Here is an 18,634-nt window from a genome sequence, read left to right as displayed (position 1 = left end):
TCCTAGGCTGTCTCCTCTCATGGTCATAAGATGGCTGCCATAGGTTCAGGCATCATATCCAAACACTACAATACACAGTAGCAGAAGAGAGTCATCTTTTTCTTTTATGTGTTTTTTAAAAAAAAAAAATGTTTCCTTATTTTTGAGAAAGGGGCGGGGGGGGGGGAGAGGGAGAGAGAGAGTGAGTGGAGGAGGGGCAGAGAGAGAGGGAGACACAGAATCCGAAACAGGCTCCAGGCTCTGAGCTGTCAGCACAGAGCCTGACACGGGGCTCAAACCCACGGACTGCGAGATCATGACCTGAGCTGAAGTCAGATGCTTAAATGACTGACCCACCCAGGTGCCCCTCTTTTGTGTCTTTCTTAAAATGAAAAAACATTTCACAGAAATTTCTCACTGACTTCCCTTCCCATATCTTTGGCCAGAGCTGGCTCAGAAAACTGCCTTTAATTCAATCACCAACAAAGGGGAATAAGATCATCTTGATTGGCTTGGACCATCATGCTGGAGATGTGGTCCCTTTTCCTGAGGAACAGATATCTGAACAAAGTTGGGATTCTGTTAGCAGGTAAGGGATGTGGCTGCTGATAGGCCACCAATTTACAGCATGGAGTCTGGCACATAGTAAGCATTTAATATATGTTAAGCTATTATTGTTATTAACTCTTTTTTAAAAATGTTTATTTTTGTGAGAGAGAGCGTGAGCAGAGGAGGGGCAGATGTGGTGGTAGGTGGGGTGGGGTGGGGAACAGAGGATCCAAAGCAGGTTCTGCGCTGACAGCAGTGAGCCTGATGCAGGGCTCAAACTCATGAACCTTGAGATGATGACCTGAGCTGAAGTCAGATGCTCAACTGACTGAACCACCCAAGTGCCCCTGTTATTAACTCTTAATAGTTGTGTTAAACTTATCCAAATCACGTACCTTCTAGAGCTCCAATTTCCTCATCTGTAAAACTGGGATAGGATCATCTGATTTGTTGGATCTTTATAAAAATAAGAGAGATTGCATGTATAAAGTGCTTGATAAATGATAGCTATTTATTTTAGTTGCCTATGATTATTGCCAGAGTACTTGGGCAGCACATTGAGGCTCCAACAAAGATTCCTGAGGTCGGCTCCAGCCTGGTTTAACAAATTTTTTCCTGCAGCTTATAGGATCTTTTCTTTGTCCCTTGTATTCTAAAATTTCATGACCATGTGCCTTGATATAGTTGTGTTTTTTACTTAGCCTTTGTGCTCGACACACAGTGAGCCCTTTCAGTCTGGAAACTGATATCCTTCAAGTCGGAGAAATTTTCTTGAATTATTTCTTCAATGATTTATGCCTTTCCATTTTCCATGTGTTCTTATTCTGGAACTCATTCATATGTTGACCTTCTTGACCGACGCGGTGCTCTTATTATCTTTTATCTCCTATTTTCCATCTCTTTGTCTTTTTGCTTCACATGCTAGGAGATTTCCTCAACTTTAGCTTCCAGTCCTCCTATTGAGTTTTTCATTTCTGTTACCTTATTTTTAATTACCAAGAGTTCTTTCCTATTCTCTAAATGTTTCCTTTAGATTGGTTTCCTTTTTATTTGGTTGTAGTATCTTATTTTTCAGAAAATATTAAATATCAAAAATGATATCTCTCAGCATAGTCTCTGTTTCCTCCAGGTTCTTTTCCCCCCTCAATGTTTGGCCTCTGTCTTGTACCTTAGAGAGTTTCCCAAGATGTGTGGTAGTCCCAGGATATCTTGCTCACATTTAAGATTATAACTGAGGGGCGCCTGAGTGGCTCAGTCGGTTAAGTGTCCAACTTTGGCTCAGGTCATGATCTCGCGGTTCATGAGTTTAAGCCCCGCACTAGGTTCTGTGCTGACAGCACGGAGCCTGCTTGGATCTTCTGTCTCCCTCTCTCTCTGCCCCTCCCACTCTCTCTCTCAAAAATAAATAAATATTTAAAAGAAAGAAAGAAAATCCTTTAAAAAATAAGATTATAACTGAAAAGCCTGATTGGAAGAGAGCTTGGTGGGGGCCATTGATTATAAATTTCACTATCATCTAGCTAGACCCTTATACTGATACCAGGATATTTATGTCTTTTGTCTTGGGCTGTCAAATTCTCAGAGAAGCTTCCAATCCCGTCTGGAGAATATATATCTAACTTTTAGTGAAGGTCATTTGGGAGAAGAGGGCTGAGGTCCAGAGGTTCAGTAAGCCTTTGTTTAATCCCTATTTTCAATACAGGATCCCACCCTCAACAGTGCTTAATGTCCCCCAGTCCAGAGACCCTCTACTCTCCAGAGAATACACCTTAGTATTCAGCTAGAGTTGGGGGGAGCAGCGGTTGCTTTGCTGAGGATAGAAATCTGGGTTTAACTTTGCTTCTACTACCAACATTGCCTGTTATTATGTCATTGTCTCTCAACTCTAAACCCAACCTTTCCGTACTCAGCTTTGCATCACTGGTGTTGAGACTCTTCAAACCATAGTAATTCGGCCAGCTATCCCTTGTTAGACTCTACCCACGGAGGGCAATAGAGGGAACCCGGAAGGCTGGGGAAAGAAGGATCACATTGCTTATTATCTTCCTACTGCTGTGAGCAGCCTCCCAGCAATGCTTCTTCGCTCCAGCAGGGGTTCCTTCCTGCAGCAACAGTTTAAGTCAGTTTGCAGTTTTTCTGACACTCAGAACCAGCTTGATGGTGCCCCCTGCACCAGAGACACCAGCACTGGCTGAACAGGAATCGCTCCTCAGGTGTCTGGGTCCCAGCCCCATGGGCTCCTCCTCCAAGCTTGTAGGTTCTAATAATTCCATCCTTCCCCCACCCCCTGCAGCCTGGAAATGGTAGCTGCTTCCTGTAGTTACTGTCTCCATGATACCTTAGAGTCCAACTTTATGTCTAATTAACAATTCTTTATATTAAATTCTTTCTGTTCAAATAATTGGTGGGGTTTTTCTGGCTCCTGACCAGATCCTGACCGTTACACCTACTTTCAATGAAACCTCTTGTTTTCCAGCCCCACTTACACCCCACTTCCAGAGGTATGGGCCGCCTCCAAATCCTGAGCCCTTCTGGAGTTTCACACCAGAAATTATCTTGCTTCTTGGTCTCCCTAACCCCCATGAGAAACTTGGGAGTTAGCCTCTTGTGATCTGTTGGATCAACAATGACTTGTCCTTCTGCTTTCTTGCATCTGAGATTTTGTTGTTTTCTCTCCCAATCTCTTTGTCCCTGTAGGGTTTTGCTTTTTTAAACATCTTATTTATTGTCATAATAGAATATGGGAAAGGAAACTCATTACTTTTTTAAAAATAAGAACCAAAGACTCATTATTTAAAGGGATGGCAATGAACCGGGAAAAAATATTGCCACAAATCAGAATGGTCGGCTCCTCTGGGTGGGGGAGGGGGGAACAGAATGAAGTGGGTTCCAGGAGGAGGTAGATTTGATCATATTCAAATCCTACATATGAATTTCAACCATTCTGTGCATGATAAATTTCATAAATTTTGAAAAGGTAGACTTCAGTGTACAACTATATGAATTAGTGTGTATTCAACTGCATAGAATAGGAAATTGACCACAGAGGTTTAACCAACAAGAGTATATTTTTCTTTCATAATGAAGAAGTTTAGGGGAAGGCAGCCCAGGGTTAGTATAATGTCTCCATAGCACCATGGGCAACCAGGCTCCTCCTTGCTTTGGGCGCAATCATGCTTGGCTTTTGTCTTTCTGCTTCTTAGATGGCTGCTTTACCTCTGATTATTGCATCCACATTCCAGGAAGAATGGCAAAGGACAAGGGGCAAAGGGCCAAAGAGACAAGCAAGCTCCGTTAGCTCTCCATTAAAAGGCTTTCCTTGTATACTTGAAACTAATATAATGTGTCAATTTTTAAAAATAAAGTTTTCATTTTTAAAAATGAAGTTTTTAAAAAAGGGAAACCAGGCCATTGTGTGTTTAAAACATGCTTAAAATCAATTTGTGATAAAATAAAAAGTAAGAACTAGGGGCACCTGGCTGGCTCAGTTGGTAGAGCATGTGACCCTTGATCTTGGGGTCATGAGTTTGAGCCCCACGTTGGGTGTAGAGGTTACTTAAAAATAAAATATTAAAAAAAGTCTTTAAAAAAACAAAACTAAAATCTAGGGGAAATTGTATGAAAAAAATGAGACCATGCTGTGCTTAAATTTACATTTATGGATACCTAAAATGGCATACCAGTCCCCTGGCACTACTTTCAAAATGTTCTTGCTCTCAGTTTATTTACTGTGAAGTGTCCACATTACAAAATGAAATGTGTGTAACTTTCACAAAGTGTGCTTGGCCCCATGCACCTTGGCTCTGTGATGTAAGTACAGAAGAGCAAAGGCACTGTGTTCACCAATATTAAGTCACTTGTGGGTACAATTTGATCTTACCTATTTATTGGCAGATTTAAAAATCATGTCATAAACACTTGGAAAATTTGCATATATGTCCGCACATATGTATGCCCATGAAAACTGTGTAATGGAGTTCCAAACAGTCCAATTTTTCTCATAAACCCAGATCTCCGTAGTGCATACCCTCTCTATGAATGTCACTAGGGAGCAAATACAAGCTGCATACATATTTTTGTGCTCCTTTAAAATGTTTAAAAAAGGGGCGCCCGGGTGCCTCAGTCAGTTAAGCATCCAACTCTTGATTTCGGCTCAGGTCATGATCTCACGGTTCGTGAGATCAAGCCCCGCATCAGGTTCTGGGCTGACAGAACAGAGCTGCTTGGGATTCTCTCTCCCTCTCCCTCTGCCCCTTCCCTGCTCATGCTTGCTCTCTCTCTCTCTCTCTCTCTCTCAAAATAAATAAACATTTTAAAAACCTAATAAAATGTTAAAAAAAAAAAAAAGTTTCCTGAGCAGCCCAAGCAGCAATTTCGCCTATTTCTCATTGTCTAAGACTCTATCACCAGCTCCCCGAAAGAAGTCGGGAAAGGTCATGGTTTTACTTGGGAATGTTGTCACCCTGAACAAAACCAGAGCCACATGAGGAAGGACGATTTGGGAAGAGAGTTCTGTGTAGAGGGCTATTGCCATGCTGAGTAACCCCTCTTCTACCGGGGGCTGGGGGTGGGGGGTGGTGGTGCTGCTGTCTGGTGCAAGCATTGTGAGAGGGGCAAGGAAGAAGGACAAAATGGATACTACACAGGCAACTGACAGTATCTCCCACAGTTGCCATAAAGATTAAAATAGAAAATATTTTATAGAGTCCCTGGCACGATGTCTGGTACGGTGTTATCACCCAATAAGTCTCAACCTCTTAAATACTATTTATCCCCAGTTATCTGGCCCATTAAAGAGAAAAAAAATGGAAAGAACCAAATAGATAATTTCAGTAATGCTAACTATAAGAAACATTGTCCAGTGCTCTTTAATAGTTTTTTTTTTTTTTTTTCCAGTTTGAGGATGTACATTGAAACAGTACAACTCCTTCTGTGGGGAAGTCTAATCCATAAACTGTACAATCAGCTTGGTATGAGGGGAAATGTATTGTGTGTAGTTTAGCTTAGCTTTAGCTACTTATGGCTTTCTTTTAGCTCAGCCTCCAACCTGGCGAAGTGGATTCCATCCTTTTTTGGCCACCTATTCACTCTATTTCTAGTGCCTTATTTGTCTCCTCCTACCCTAGAACCCTGTGTTCTCTCTCCTCTGATTGGTATCTGTGTGGCTACACCATCATCATCATATTTGGATCATTTATGTCCAAATATTCATTAATACAAATGAGAATTAATAATGTTATAAAGGACAATATGGTACTAAAATGTTGCTGTTTTCGGTTAGAATGGTTTTGGTTGCAGGGAGAAAATACGTGGCTAAAACTGGCTTTAAAATAATGGCCTTTATTAATTCATATAGTATGTTTGGAGGTAGGCGGTCCCAGAGTTGTCAATTTAGTGGCAGAATATCATCAAGGATTTGGTGTTTGTTTGTTTTTCTTACTGTTGCCCTGTCTTTAGGATGCTGGGTTTTTAAAAAGTTTTTATTTTAATTCAAGTTAACATACAGCGTTATATTAGTTTTGGGTGTACAACATAGCAATTCAACACTCGCATACAACACCCAGTGCTCATCACAAGTGCATCCTTAATCCCCATCACCTAATTCACCCATCCCCCCACCCACCTCCCCTCTGGTAACTATCAGTTTGTTCTCTGTAGTTAAGACTCTGTTTCTTGGCTTCTCTCTCTCTCTCTCTCTCTCTTTTTCCTTTGCTCATTTGTTGTTTCTTAAATTCCATGCATGAGTGGCATCATATGGTATTTGTCTTTCTCTGACTGACTTATTTCGCTTAGCATTATACTCTCTAGTTTCTTCTACATTGTTGCAAATGGCAAGATTTCATTCTTTTTATGGCTGAGTAATATTCCATTGTATACACAAACCACTTCTTTTTTAAAAATTTTTTTTTCAACGTTTATTTATTTTTGGGACAGAGAGAGACAGAGCATGAACGGGGGAGGGGCAGAGAGAGAGGGAGACACAGAATCGGAAACAGGCTCCAGGCTCTGAGCCATCAGCCCAGAGCCTGACGCGGGGCTCGAACTCACGGACCGCGAGATCGTGACCTGGCTGAAGTCGGACGCTTCACCGACTGCGCCACCCAGGCGCCCCGGACAAACCACTTCTTCTTTATGGGATGGTGGGTTTTACCTTCACATTTGTGCCTTATGATCATAAGATGGTTGCAGCAGCTTCAAGTATTGCACCCTCACAAAATAGCATTGAGACAGGGAACAAAAAAAGGCAACTAGGGGAGGGGAATGCTTCCTGTCTTGTGTTCTTTTTTTTTTTTTTTAAGTTTTATTTACTTATTTTTGAGACAGAGTGAGAGAGAGAGAGAGCAAGCACAAGCAGGGGAGAGGGAGAGAGAGAGAGAGAGAGAGAGAGAGAGAGAGAGAGAATCCAAAGCAGGCTCCAGGCTCTGAGCTGTCAGCACAGAGCCCAATGTGGGGCTCGAACTCACAAACCGTGAGATCAGGACCTCAGCCGAAGTCAGATGCTGAACCGATTGAGCCACCCAGGTGCCCCTTGTGTTCCTTTCTAAGAGTGAGCAAAACTTCCCCAAATTCTCCTCAGCAGATGTCCCCTCAGATTTCATTGGCCAAATCTGGATCATATGTCTGTGCCTAAATCCCTCACAAAAGGAATGAAATCACCCTAACTGTCTGGGAGTGGGAGGGAATGAGCACATGGCCATAGGAAGATGATTCTAGAAGGAGAAATGGGTTTGGGTAGGTAACCAACAGTGTTTCCTATATTTGGTAATTCTGAACTACTGCAGAATAAATCTGGAGTCAGAATACCTGGCCTGGGGTTCTGGCATCCTCATGTAGTACCTATGTGACTTCAGGCAGGGCAGGTCACCTCACCAAATGAAGGAAATAGATCTGAATTCTCTTTATAAACTCCAAGTGCTATGTGACTATGATAAGTCATCATGTAGATGGATTTCTTATTTACTTACGTACCAAGATATTAAAGTGGGGCCTTCCTGATGCTGTTTTGTACCAACACAAGACATATTATGTTCCAAAATTAGTATGGACAGGTGCACAGAGGCAGACTTTACAAGAAACTCTATGACTCTCAAATACCCTCAACAATTTTGATTATAAGGGCATCAAAAGAGGGGAGAGGGCAAGAGGATTTGTGAGGAGGATTCCTTGGAGAAGTCTATTGTATCCTTCACCCTGCCCCTGGGATGAGGGGAAGGGGCGAGATGCTCTCTAACCTCCAGCCTCATGAGAGAGGGCACTAAGGGGACCCCTTAAAGAGGTTGCTGTATGTTCCCCGTAGTTGGGGAAGCAGGACTGGAGCCTAAGTTAAGACAACCTGTGGCAGTGGGAGAGAGTGGCTACACTGGAATCAGCCAGCACTCCCATGAGTGGGAGCCAGGGAGGTGGGGGAGTCTGGCTGGAGCTTTTGTTAACCTTTTTTGAAATATATGATACACATTAAAATGTGCAAAAGGGGGCGCCTGGGTGGCTCAGTCAGTTAAGCGTCCAACTCTTGGTTTTGGATCAGGTCATGATTTCACAGTTTCGTGAGTTCGAGCCCTGCATCTGGCTCTGCGCTGGCAGTGCACAGCCTGCTTAGGATCTCGCTCTCTCTCCTCTCTCTCTGCCCCTCCCCTGCTCGTGCTGTTTCTGTCTCTCTCAAAACAAAACAAAACTCAACCCACCCCTTAAAATGTGCGAAAACAACAGGCTTGCAGATTGATGAGTTTTCACAAACTGAACATCCCCGTGAAATGAGAACATTGCTTACCAGCATCCTCTAATTTCCCTTTGTACCTTTTCAGTCACTACTACCCCCCAGGGATAATCACTGTCCTGACCTCTGGTAGCCTAGATTACTTTTGCCTCTTTTTGTTCTTCATATAAATGGAATCATACAGTGTGCACCCTTGAATGCCTGGCTTCTTTTGCTCCACATCATATTTATGAGATTCATCATATTGTTACATGTAGCTGTAGATAGTTGATTCTCACTGCTGTATAGCATCCTGTTGTGTAAATATTCCAGTTTATTTATCCCGTCTACAGCTGATAGGCATTTTAGTCATTTCCAACTTGGGGCTATTATGAAGAGCTATGGATGTTTGAGTGCACGTCTGTTAGTAAACATATGTACACATCTCTCTTGTGGATATACGTAGGAGTGGAGTTTCAGGGACACAGGGGTGGTATTTGTCAAATCTGAAGCAGTTTGAAGTCTCGCCTAAGAAGACTTCTTGGAGAGAATGTGGATTCAACAATGAAAGTCTGGGTAGAGCGCCCCTGCCCCTACCCTTCACCTCAGTCCCAGAACCAGGGGGCTAAAACGGGATGGCAGTTGGAAAAACAGTATATGGTCCCCATTATAAGAGCTGCAGTCAGAGGGACCCAGCAAAGGAGCCTCCCATGAGCCCCATGTAGGAAGCCATGTACCCAGGAACACAGCCTGGCCTCCAGAAACTTCAGAATTTAGCACAGCATTGGGCTTGTCTCAACATGGGTGTTGTAAAGGGCTGGTGCTGAAGAGGCTAGCTATCAGGCTCCAGTTGTGGACACCTGGTTTTCATCAGAACAATTCCATTATGTGGCTCTGTAACCTTGGGAAGGTCATCTTCCCCTCTCTAGGCCTCACTTTTTTCATCTTTCTGATGTGTGGCTCCTTTCTGCTCTGAACTTCCAAGAATTGCCTGTGTTCTAAATGCCTTGAGAACAGGGCCCATATCTTCTCTTTCTTCTGTATTCCTAGAGAGCACTCAAAGCTAGAGCTCTATACACCAAGATCACTGGAGAAAAAAATGGCTTGCAATTTCATTTTTTCTAAAGAAAAAAAAATCTGCTTTTATGAGTCCAGTGATGCATCTAACAAGGATTAAATTGGAGCATTAAAATTAACAACATGGCAGGTGTACCTGTCCAAATATAGGTGTTACATTGTGCGCCAACTTTATGGAAAAATCCATTACCATTCTTGTCACACAACTGATATTCTCTAAAAGAACAGAGCAAAGACTGCCTGGTGCATTGTGAATTTATTGACTCACTATTTTATCCAAGGACATTGGGTAATTAGTAGATTCCAACATAGACCTAACGAATTCTTCTCTTCATCTCGGAACATGTTTTATCACTTGCTACTGCCTTATTTCTAATGCTTAGCATTTAAAGGTTATATTAAAAAAAAAAAAAAAGCCTCCAGACATTATGTAGTCACTGTCTGGAACGGCATTATATTTCAACAGGATATTATCATTCAGGCAAGGAGGAATCATTTTTACTGGGTAGGAAATTATTCCATTGTGCAGTATTATTTGAGCAATTAGAATTCACATTGTGTGGCAAATTGTCAGATCTTCTCACTGGAGTCTGTTAATATAATGTTCATATTTAATATGTGGGGCTGCAGAGGGAAAAAGGCTTCCAGTAGAAGCACTGGGCACTCTAAAGGATTCAGGCAGCTGGGCAGGTGAGCCATAATATAATTTTGTTCCCAGGAAATTCTTTTGGGGTCCCCCTGAAGTTCCCTGTCTTACTTCACCAATCAGCAACCTTGCTTCCTTGGATTCATCCCCTTTAGCCAAGGAAAACTTAGCTTTGCCCCTTAGGGCTTTATAGGGAACTGACAACTTAAAATTTGGTGTTGTTCCAAAACTTTGTTGGAAAATCTGTCTTAGAATTCAGAACAGATTTTCCTTAGTTCGTTAGGAATGACTTTGGTTTCCAAGCAGGCCCCTGGGAGCCATGTCACCCCGAATGAAGTGGGACTCTGGTATTAATGATGATCAGGAAACCAACTGTTGGATAGAGTGCTATTTCCCAGTGAGAATCCACTCTAAGATCCGACTTGGGAGAACAGAAACACAGCTTGCCTTCTCTACTCCCAGCTCCACTCTGCAGTCAGAAGAGGGGGTTCCTACAGCTTGGGGGATTGGAGCGTACCGGGCAGGAAAAGGAGTTGGCAGATGTCCAGAACGCTGTGAGCAGAGGCACAGGCTTCCCAGCAGTGACAGAAAGAAGAAGGGAAAAGGAGCGGGGGTGGGCCCGGCAGTGATGCAGCAGCAGAGGTGGGAGTATTTATAGTTTTGGCTGCAATTGAGAGGAAAGTCCCTGGCCACAGGGATGATTTTGCTCATGGGATATTGGTAACTTGGGTGGTCGTAACTAAGAGACTGTCCCAATCAATGTACAAGTCCGTGGTTTGACTTTATACTCAAGCCTCCTAAAACCTAACATTTCTTTCTGAGTTTACAAAATCATCATGGAATATTTCAGAGACACAAAAGGTATACAGAACAATATAACAAACACCCAGTTTAAGGTATAAAACATTTCAGATATAGTTGGAGCCCTCTGTGCACCCCCTTCTCAGTCTCATTCCCTCTACCCTTGAGACAACCACAAATTTGATGTTATCATTTTTATGTGTATTTTTGTATTTTCATTACATGTATATCACACATATATATACATATTATAAATCCTACATAAGTTATATCATATTATAAATCATTAGGGATGTACATTTAAACTAAATGATTTACAACATTTTTGCATATTTTAACATTTTATAAATAGTAGCATACCCTATGTATCCTGCAACTTGCTGTTTCCTTCCAACATTATGGGTTTTTTTGAATGTTTAGTTATTTATTTTTGAGAGAGAGAGAGAGAGAGCGCGCGCACGTGCACAAGACTGAGCAAGTGGGGGAGGGGTAGAGAGGGAGGGGGACACTGAATCTCAAGCAGGTTCCACACTATCAGCGCAGAGCCTGACACAGGGCTCAAACTCACAAACCAAGAGATCATGACCTAAGCTGGAGCCGGATGCTTAACCGACTTAGCCACTCAGATGCCCCCAACATTATGATTTAAAAATTAGTATATGTTGGGCTCCTGGGTGGGTCAGTCAGTTAAGCATCCGACTTGAGCTCAGGTCATGATCTCACGGTTTGTGGGTTGGAGCCCCGTGTCAGGCTCTGTGCTGACAGCTCAGAGCCTGGAGCTTGCTTTGGATTCTGTGTCTCCTTCTCTCTCTCTCTGCCATTCCCCCATTCGTGCTCTGTCTCTATCTCTCAAAAATAAATAAACATTTAAAAAATTAAAAAAAAATTATTCCACATTGATAGTGAGGCTCTGGGTCATCCATTTTAATTGTTGTATAGTATTCCATCTTACAAACAGATGCATCTTTCTTAACAGCCAGATGCAGAACCCAGCCATGAACTCACTCCTCTTTCTTGCCTCACAAAGGATGTTAGATTCTTAATTCACAACCACAGCAAGACCTCTTTCTAAGGGCCAAATTGTCCAGGTCCCTCATCCAAGCCCTCTTTCCCTGGCCTCAGGAGAAGCTTTGTTGGAAATGGCAGCCTGCCTATTGAGTATGGACTCAGAACATCATCTGACCTTGAGAGAAGGAGTTTGCCTTTGCCACAGGATATGGATTTGAACAACTGCCTCTACCTCTGGTGGCAGAATGACTCATGTACTTGGAATTCCCTACCTCTTTCCCCTGGGTGATATCCAAGCCATGCTGTCAAAATGTAACTAGTTTACTCTTTAAAAGGCAAAAGGAATCCTCAGAATTAAAAATAACAGAAGTATACAATGCAAGAACTAGAAGAGTAACTTATCTCTCCCTCCTTCCTCAACACCTCAGTATGGGTCAAAAGATATTTAGGCACCTGCCAAGCCAACCATCTAAGGAGGTTTCGAGACAGCAGTTACTTGAGGTCTTTCTAAAAGGGGCAGGGTGGATGAACACTTGATAAAAAGCAGCACTCCCTCTCTCTCTGCCCCTCCCCCGTTCATGCTCTGTCTCTCTCTGTCCCAAAAATAAATAAATGTTGAAAAAAAAAAATTAAAAGGGGCGCCTGGGTGGCGCAGTCGGTTAAGCGTCCGACTTCAGCCAGGTCACGATCTCGCGGTCCGTGAGTTCGAGCCCCGCGTCGGGCTCTGGGCTGATGGCTCAGAGCCTGGAGCCTGTTTCTGATTCTGTGTCTCCCTCTCTCTCTGCCCCTCCCCCGTTCATGCTCTGTCTCTCTCTGTCCCAAAAATAAATAAATGTTGAAAAAGCAGCAGAGTGCCAGAGTGGATCAGCATCACTCTTGGTCATTAATCAGTGGTATTTAGAGCCATCTCTGTCTCTCAGCTCAGCTCAACAAGTCAGGAAACCTCCTGGCAAAAGATTCTGTCCCAAGATTTCTGGCACTTGGTTTTCTGGCACTTGTGTAAAAGCATTCCTTGAGAATGGTCTGGCCAGTCAAGTGCTGGCACATACCACATTGTTCTTAGCAGGATCTTTGGAGAAGGAAGAAGGCTTCTTCAAATTCTAACCAATGGCTTTGACTGCGTGGAGGCTGCTAATTCACCCCAGTTGGCTGCTTTCCCTATCACTCTTCTATCCTACGGGCAGAACCTGGAAAGGAAGCCCAGAAGGTTGGAGCTGACATGAACTCTAGAGACATTCCAGCTCAACACCTGATTTACCAAGTTATTAAGTTAATAAATAGGTGCCAAATGCCTAGGGTATGCCAGACTCTGCGGTGACTCCACGATGACCAAAACCAGACACAGCTTCTGCCTTCTTAAAGGTCACATTACAGTGGGTAGGGGCAGGGGGGATGACCAGTATTAATCAAGCAATCACACAAATGTAAAATACCCCATGCTGTGAGCCAGACTTAGGGAGCTGAGACAGAGCCTCCTTAAAGAGGTGATGCTTGGGTGAGATGTGAAGCATGAGTAAGTGTTAATAAGGCACAGAAAGGAGAAAGAGCTTTGCAGGGAGAGGGAACAGCAAGGGGTAAGGTGGTGCATAGCAAATAAAGAAGGCCATATGGCCTTTTATAGCAAATAAAGTGAACAGAGAGGAGGAAGAAAAGCAGGGGAGCAGGGGCCATACCACACGGAGCCTTGAGACCTATGTTAAATATTCTGGTCTTCATCCTAAAAGCAATGGGAAGCCATTGGCGGGGGTGGGGGGAGGGCTTCAACTGGGGCATGGACAAAATTGAAATAGAATTTTCAAAATTTTCTTTTTGACTGCTATATGGAAAACCAACTGAAGAGGAGCCAATTAGGAGATTATTTTAGGTAAGAAATATTGTTGGCTTAGGCTGGGATGGTGCTGCGGGTGGTGGTAAAGAAAAGGGAACAGATTTGAGAGATATTTAGGAGGTTAAATCAACATGACATGGTGACGGTTTAAATACAGGGATGACAGAGAGGTGGGTGTCAAGGAGAGTTCACAGGTGTCTTCAGTGGGTGGTGCTGCTGAGTGAGACGGAGGGTCCCCTGAAAGAGCACCAGGTTTGTGACAGAAGATTAAGTGTTGAGTTTCAGGTGCTTTCGTGATATCCAAGAAGAGCTATCCAGCAGACCACTGACTATATATGGGTGTGGGACTGAGAGGAGAGGTATGAACTGGAGATTTATATATCCTTGAGTCATCTGCAGAAAGGCAGTGATTCAGTCAGGGCTCCAAAAGGAAACAGATGGCACGACCAAATCAGGAGAACTCAGTGAGAATTAATAAAGGGACTATGTTAGGTTTCTGCTGCATAACAAACAGCACCATAGCCTCAGGGGCTCAATAGAGCCAATGTTTCATTTCTCGCTCACAGGTATGCGGATTGGTTACCGTTCAGCTAATTTAGGCTAGGCTCAGCTGGGCCAGGCTGACTCCAGACTTCAAGTCCTATTGATGTCTGCTCCACAAGCCTGGACACCTCAGGGAATGGTACCATATCAAAGTCTCAGAGTTGGCCTCTGCTGTTGGCCGGTCAGGTGTCCACCAGTGGGCTTAATGAGAGAAGTTTGTGTCGTGGATGCTATGACACTGAGTTCACAAGATCACTGAAGGAGCACCTCCTCCGGAGGAAGAGGCTGACTGACAACCAGGGCTTGGTTATCTGGTCCACCTAATTATCGAGAGCCTCCTCTGCAATATATGCCCTCTGGTGGGCATTTATGTGGGCACGATAACTTGCATATTTTGGGCTTCATCCCACAGGCCTATCCACATACCTGCCGTCAAGACATCCTGTCACCAATTTTTCAATCTTGTTCTTTCCAAGTCCCTGACCAACTGGATAACCCAACTTTCATTGCCCATGAGGCAGTGTGAATCCAGTCCTCTGGCCATCTTGGTCCCAACAAAGTAAACAACCAAATGTTCTGCCTCTTGGAAGGATTTTAGCAACATTTTTAGGGCTACTTCTGAATGGGACTGGAGTGTAACAGTTATCCAGCTTTTGGCTGGTGCCAACATACCATGTAGACCCCTTAGGGAAGTGGGCCCAAGCTTTTTCCTTCACTGATAACAGGTCAAAGGGAATGGAGGCCATGAGGCCACTGGTATAACTGAATGTGAGGCAGAGTAGCAGTAACAGTAGGTACCATAAGAATCTGAGCCACCTACTTGGGCAGTTTTCTCCTGCTTTCCTGACATGCTTGGGGCCGTTTTCATATATTCTACTTCTGTTTTATAATGAAAAGGTGCTGGGCCCCTGGATGGCTCAGTTGGTAGAGCATCCGACTCTTGATCCCAGGGTTGTAAGTTCAAGCCCCATGTTGGGTGCGGAGCCCATGTAAAAAAAAAAATTATAATGGAAAATTGCTACGCATGTCCACGTTTATGGTTTGGTAGATCAGGTAACACCCAGATCATAGTAGGCATTAAAAACATTAAGAGTACATATAGAGTTTTATTGAATGCTATTACATGACCTACAAAAATAGACATGCAAATTTTTTTGCTGTTAATATCATGTATCGAAGTAATAAATTCCTGTACACTGAACCACCATTCTTAGTATAAACCCCATCTGGTGGCAGTAATTTATTCTTTTAATAGGATGCTGAACTTTGCCAATATTTTATTTCAGATTTTTACATTGATATTCATGGATGAGATTGGTCTACAGTTTTGTGTGCTATTTTTTTAAGTTTATTTATTTTGAAGGAGAGAGAGAGAGAGAGAGATCTCACCAACCGTGAGATCATGCTCCAAGCCAAAATCAAAAGTCGGATGCTTAACCAACTGAGCCACCTGGCGCCCCTTGTGTGTTATTTTTGCTAGGTTTGATTTCCATGTTATTTTGGCTTAATAGAATTATATTTCCTTCTTTTATATGTTCTGGAACTCTAAAAGCATTAGAATGATCTGTTCCTTAGAGATTTGCTAGAATTCACTTCTGAAACCATCTGGATCTCCTGTTTTGTGAAACTTTACCATCACCTACCAGCTCTGCTGAGTCTCTTTGAGTTAGCTCATCCCCCTGGTCAGGAAAGTTTTCTTTAACAGTCCAAACTACTGGCAGACAAGCCACTTAGTTCAGTGTTTCTCAGTGTGTAGCCTGGAATTACCTTTGACCTTTGAATTAGAATTTCTGAGGGGAGGGGCTGAGTTTGCACTTTGAGCTCTTTAGGTAATTCTGTACATTCTAGTTTGAATTTCCCACATTGGCAGGAAGCTTCCAGTTTCTCCACATTAAATTAAAGACTATTCTGTCTCCAGGGATCCCTGCCCTCCCTTTCTGGATAGGTGCCTGTGAGCCAGGCAAAGCCAGAGCATTTATTTTCCTTCCCTTGCTCCTGTATCTATTGCTGGGCTCGGACAGGAGTATGTGCTCAGCAATTCCCTTCCCTTTCCCAGGAGCATCTTCTGAGGTCTTGTTCACCCCCATTTCATTAATGGTGCCTATTCTGGTTGGAAAAGCTTCCTAACTGTGGCCAGAATTTCACTGGCCTGAAGGTCAGGGATGGGTAGACTGACTAAGCATCTCGATTTGCCTACAACTTTCTTATGTTAGCACTGAAAACCCCAGGTCCTCAGAAACCCCTGAGACCCAGGCAAATCAGGTCAGTGGGTCACCCTATATCCTGTGTCAGAACTGGCATTATCACGTAGCCATCAACATTTCATCACACTTAGCTTCTCCACAGATGATTTCTGGGAAATCTGGCTGGATGAGTTGGAAAGAATAGCCTTGCCACCACCATCACCACCACCCTAAACTACACTTAACTCCCAAAATTCTGGACTCCACTTTAGACTTAAACAAGATTCAATTACACATTCACTTTTGAGAAGCACCACTCCAGAGCACATGTTCTCAAACCTGGCTGCACAGTGGAATCACCTGGGAGTTTTTAAAAATACTGATACCGGGGGAGGGGGCGAGGCAGGCCTGGGTGGCTCAGTTGGTTAAGCATCTGACTTTGGCTCAGGTCATGATTGTGTGGTTTGTAAGTTTGCGCCCCACGTCAGGCTCTGTGCTGACAGCTCAGAGCCTGGAACCTGCTTTGGATTCTGTGTCTCCCTCTCTCTCTGCCCCTCCCCTCCTCCCCCGCTCATGTGCTCACGTGTTCATGTGCTCTCTCTCTCTCTCTCAAAAATAAATAAACATTAAAACATGTTAAAAATACTGATACCTTGGTTTCCCCTCCAGTGATTCTGGTTTACTTGGTTTGGGTGTGGCCTGGGTATCTGTTTTTTTTTTTTTTTTTTTTTTTTTTCAGCTTTATTGAGATTTGATAATAACATCGAGAAGTTTCAGGTGTACAATGTTATGATTTGATATGTGTACATACTGTGCAATGATTACTATGTTAAGGTTAACATAGTAATCCTTCACCTCATAAGAGTTAAGCAAATTTTTAGCAAATTTCAAGTACACAATTCTGCATTATTAACTATAGTTACCATGCTGTACCCAGGAACTTATTCATTTTATAACTGAAAATTTGACAAACATTTCCCCATTTCCCCCACACCCCAACCCCTATTTACCACAAATCTACTCTGTTTGTAGGAGTTCAACTTTTTTAGGTTCCACATATAAGTGAGATCATGTAGAATTTGTCTTTTTCTATCTGGCTTATTTCACTTAGTGCAATATCCTCAGGTTTCACCCATGCTATTGTAAACAGCAGTGCTGCCTTCTTTTTATGGCCAAATAATATTCCCCTGTATATATGCTATCTGGATTGAAAGCTCCCCCAACTGATTCTAATGTGCAGCCAAGGTTGAGAATTACTATTCTAGACAAAATAATAGAGTACGTTCAGCCTACACTAGGGTAGGCTTGGATGACTATCCAAATCTAACATCTTATGCTACATTGATTTTCTCTCCCTCCATTAGCCCTCTTAACAAACTTCTAACAGGATAAAGGCTAGCACTGCACCGGGCACAGCCTTCTTCCCTTCTTATAGAATATTCCTGATGGTATACTATACTATAACTACACTATACTACTATAGTTTACCAGCCACAGACAGTCCCTTCTTGATGTTTCTTTATAATTTACAACAGTGATCATGGCCTGTCCAACTTCCATTACCTCCGTTAATTTCTACCCATGTCCCGCTCCTCTGGATTTCTACTGCATTTATAATCAGTAGAATGCAGTTCAACACTTTATATATGTTGGCTTTTCTTCTCTAATTATTTGGTCTTTATTTTACTAATCAATGCTCTTTGGGGGCAAGTGACAGAAGCCTAACTCAGCCCGGCTTCAATGAAAAGCCAGTACACTGGTTCATATAAGAGATAAGCGCAGGCATACTGACTTCATTCAGGTATGGCTGGATGCAGGTACTCAGATGATGCCATCAGAAAGATACCTTTCTCTCCTTCCCTTACCTCTGATTTCTACTGGGTAGGCTTCATTCTGAGGCAGGGCCTCCTCACTTTGGTAGTTAAAGTGGCCATTCTAAGGTTGAGGGCTTTTAATTCTCATAATGTTTGGAAATCCCCATCAGATAATTTTGTTTCACATTATGCCCGGGACCCTCGTCAGCCTACTCAGACACATTTTACAGAAATTCAGCCCCATGAAGAGCAAATACATACCAGAGAACACAGGCCCTGGGAACAAAAAAGATAAGAATTAAAAACCTCATTCCGATCTTTTCTTAATTCCAGATACCAGGCCAAGATGGACTGTTGCAAGTCCAAAAGCATTTCACTCATATATTGAACATTTGCTCACCACCTATGTGTCAAGTATAGTGCTGGGGACTTGGATGAGTAAGATTTGATCCTTGTATTGATGGTCTCAGAGGTTACCAGACAAGACAGGCATACTAGCAACCATAATGGAAC

The sequence above is a fragment of the Leopardus geoffroyi genome, chromosome X, assembly GCF_018350155.1.
Source record: "Leopardus geoffroyi isolate Oge1 chromosome X, O.geoffroyi_Oge1_pat1.0, whole genome shotgun sequence".
Classification (NCBI taxonomy): Eukaryota; Metazoa; Chordata; class Mammalia; order Carnivora; family Felidae; genus Leopardus; species Leopardus geoffroyi.
The sequence above is the reverse complement of the archived record's forward strand: the minus strand, read 5'-3'. Positions refer to the sequence as shown.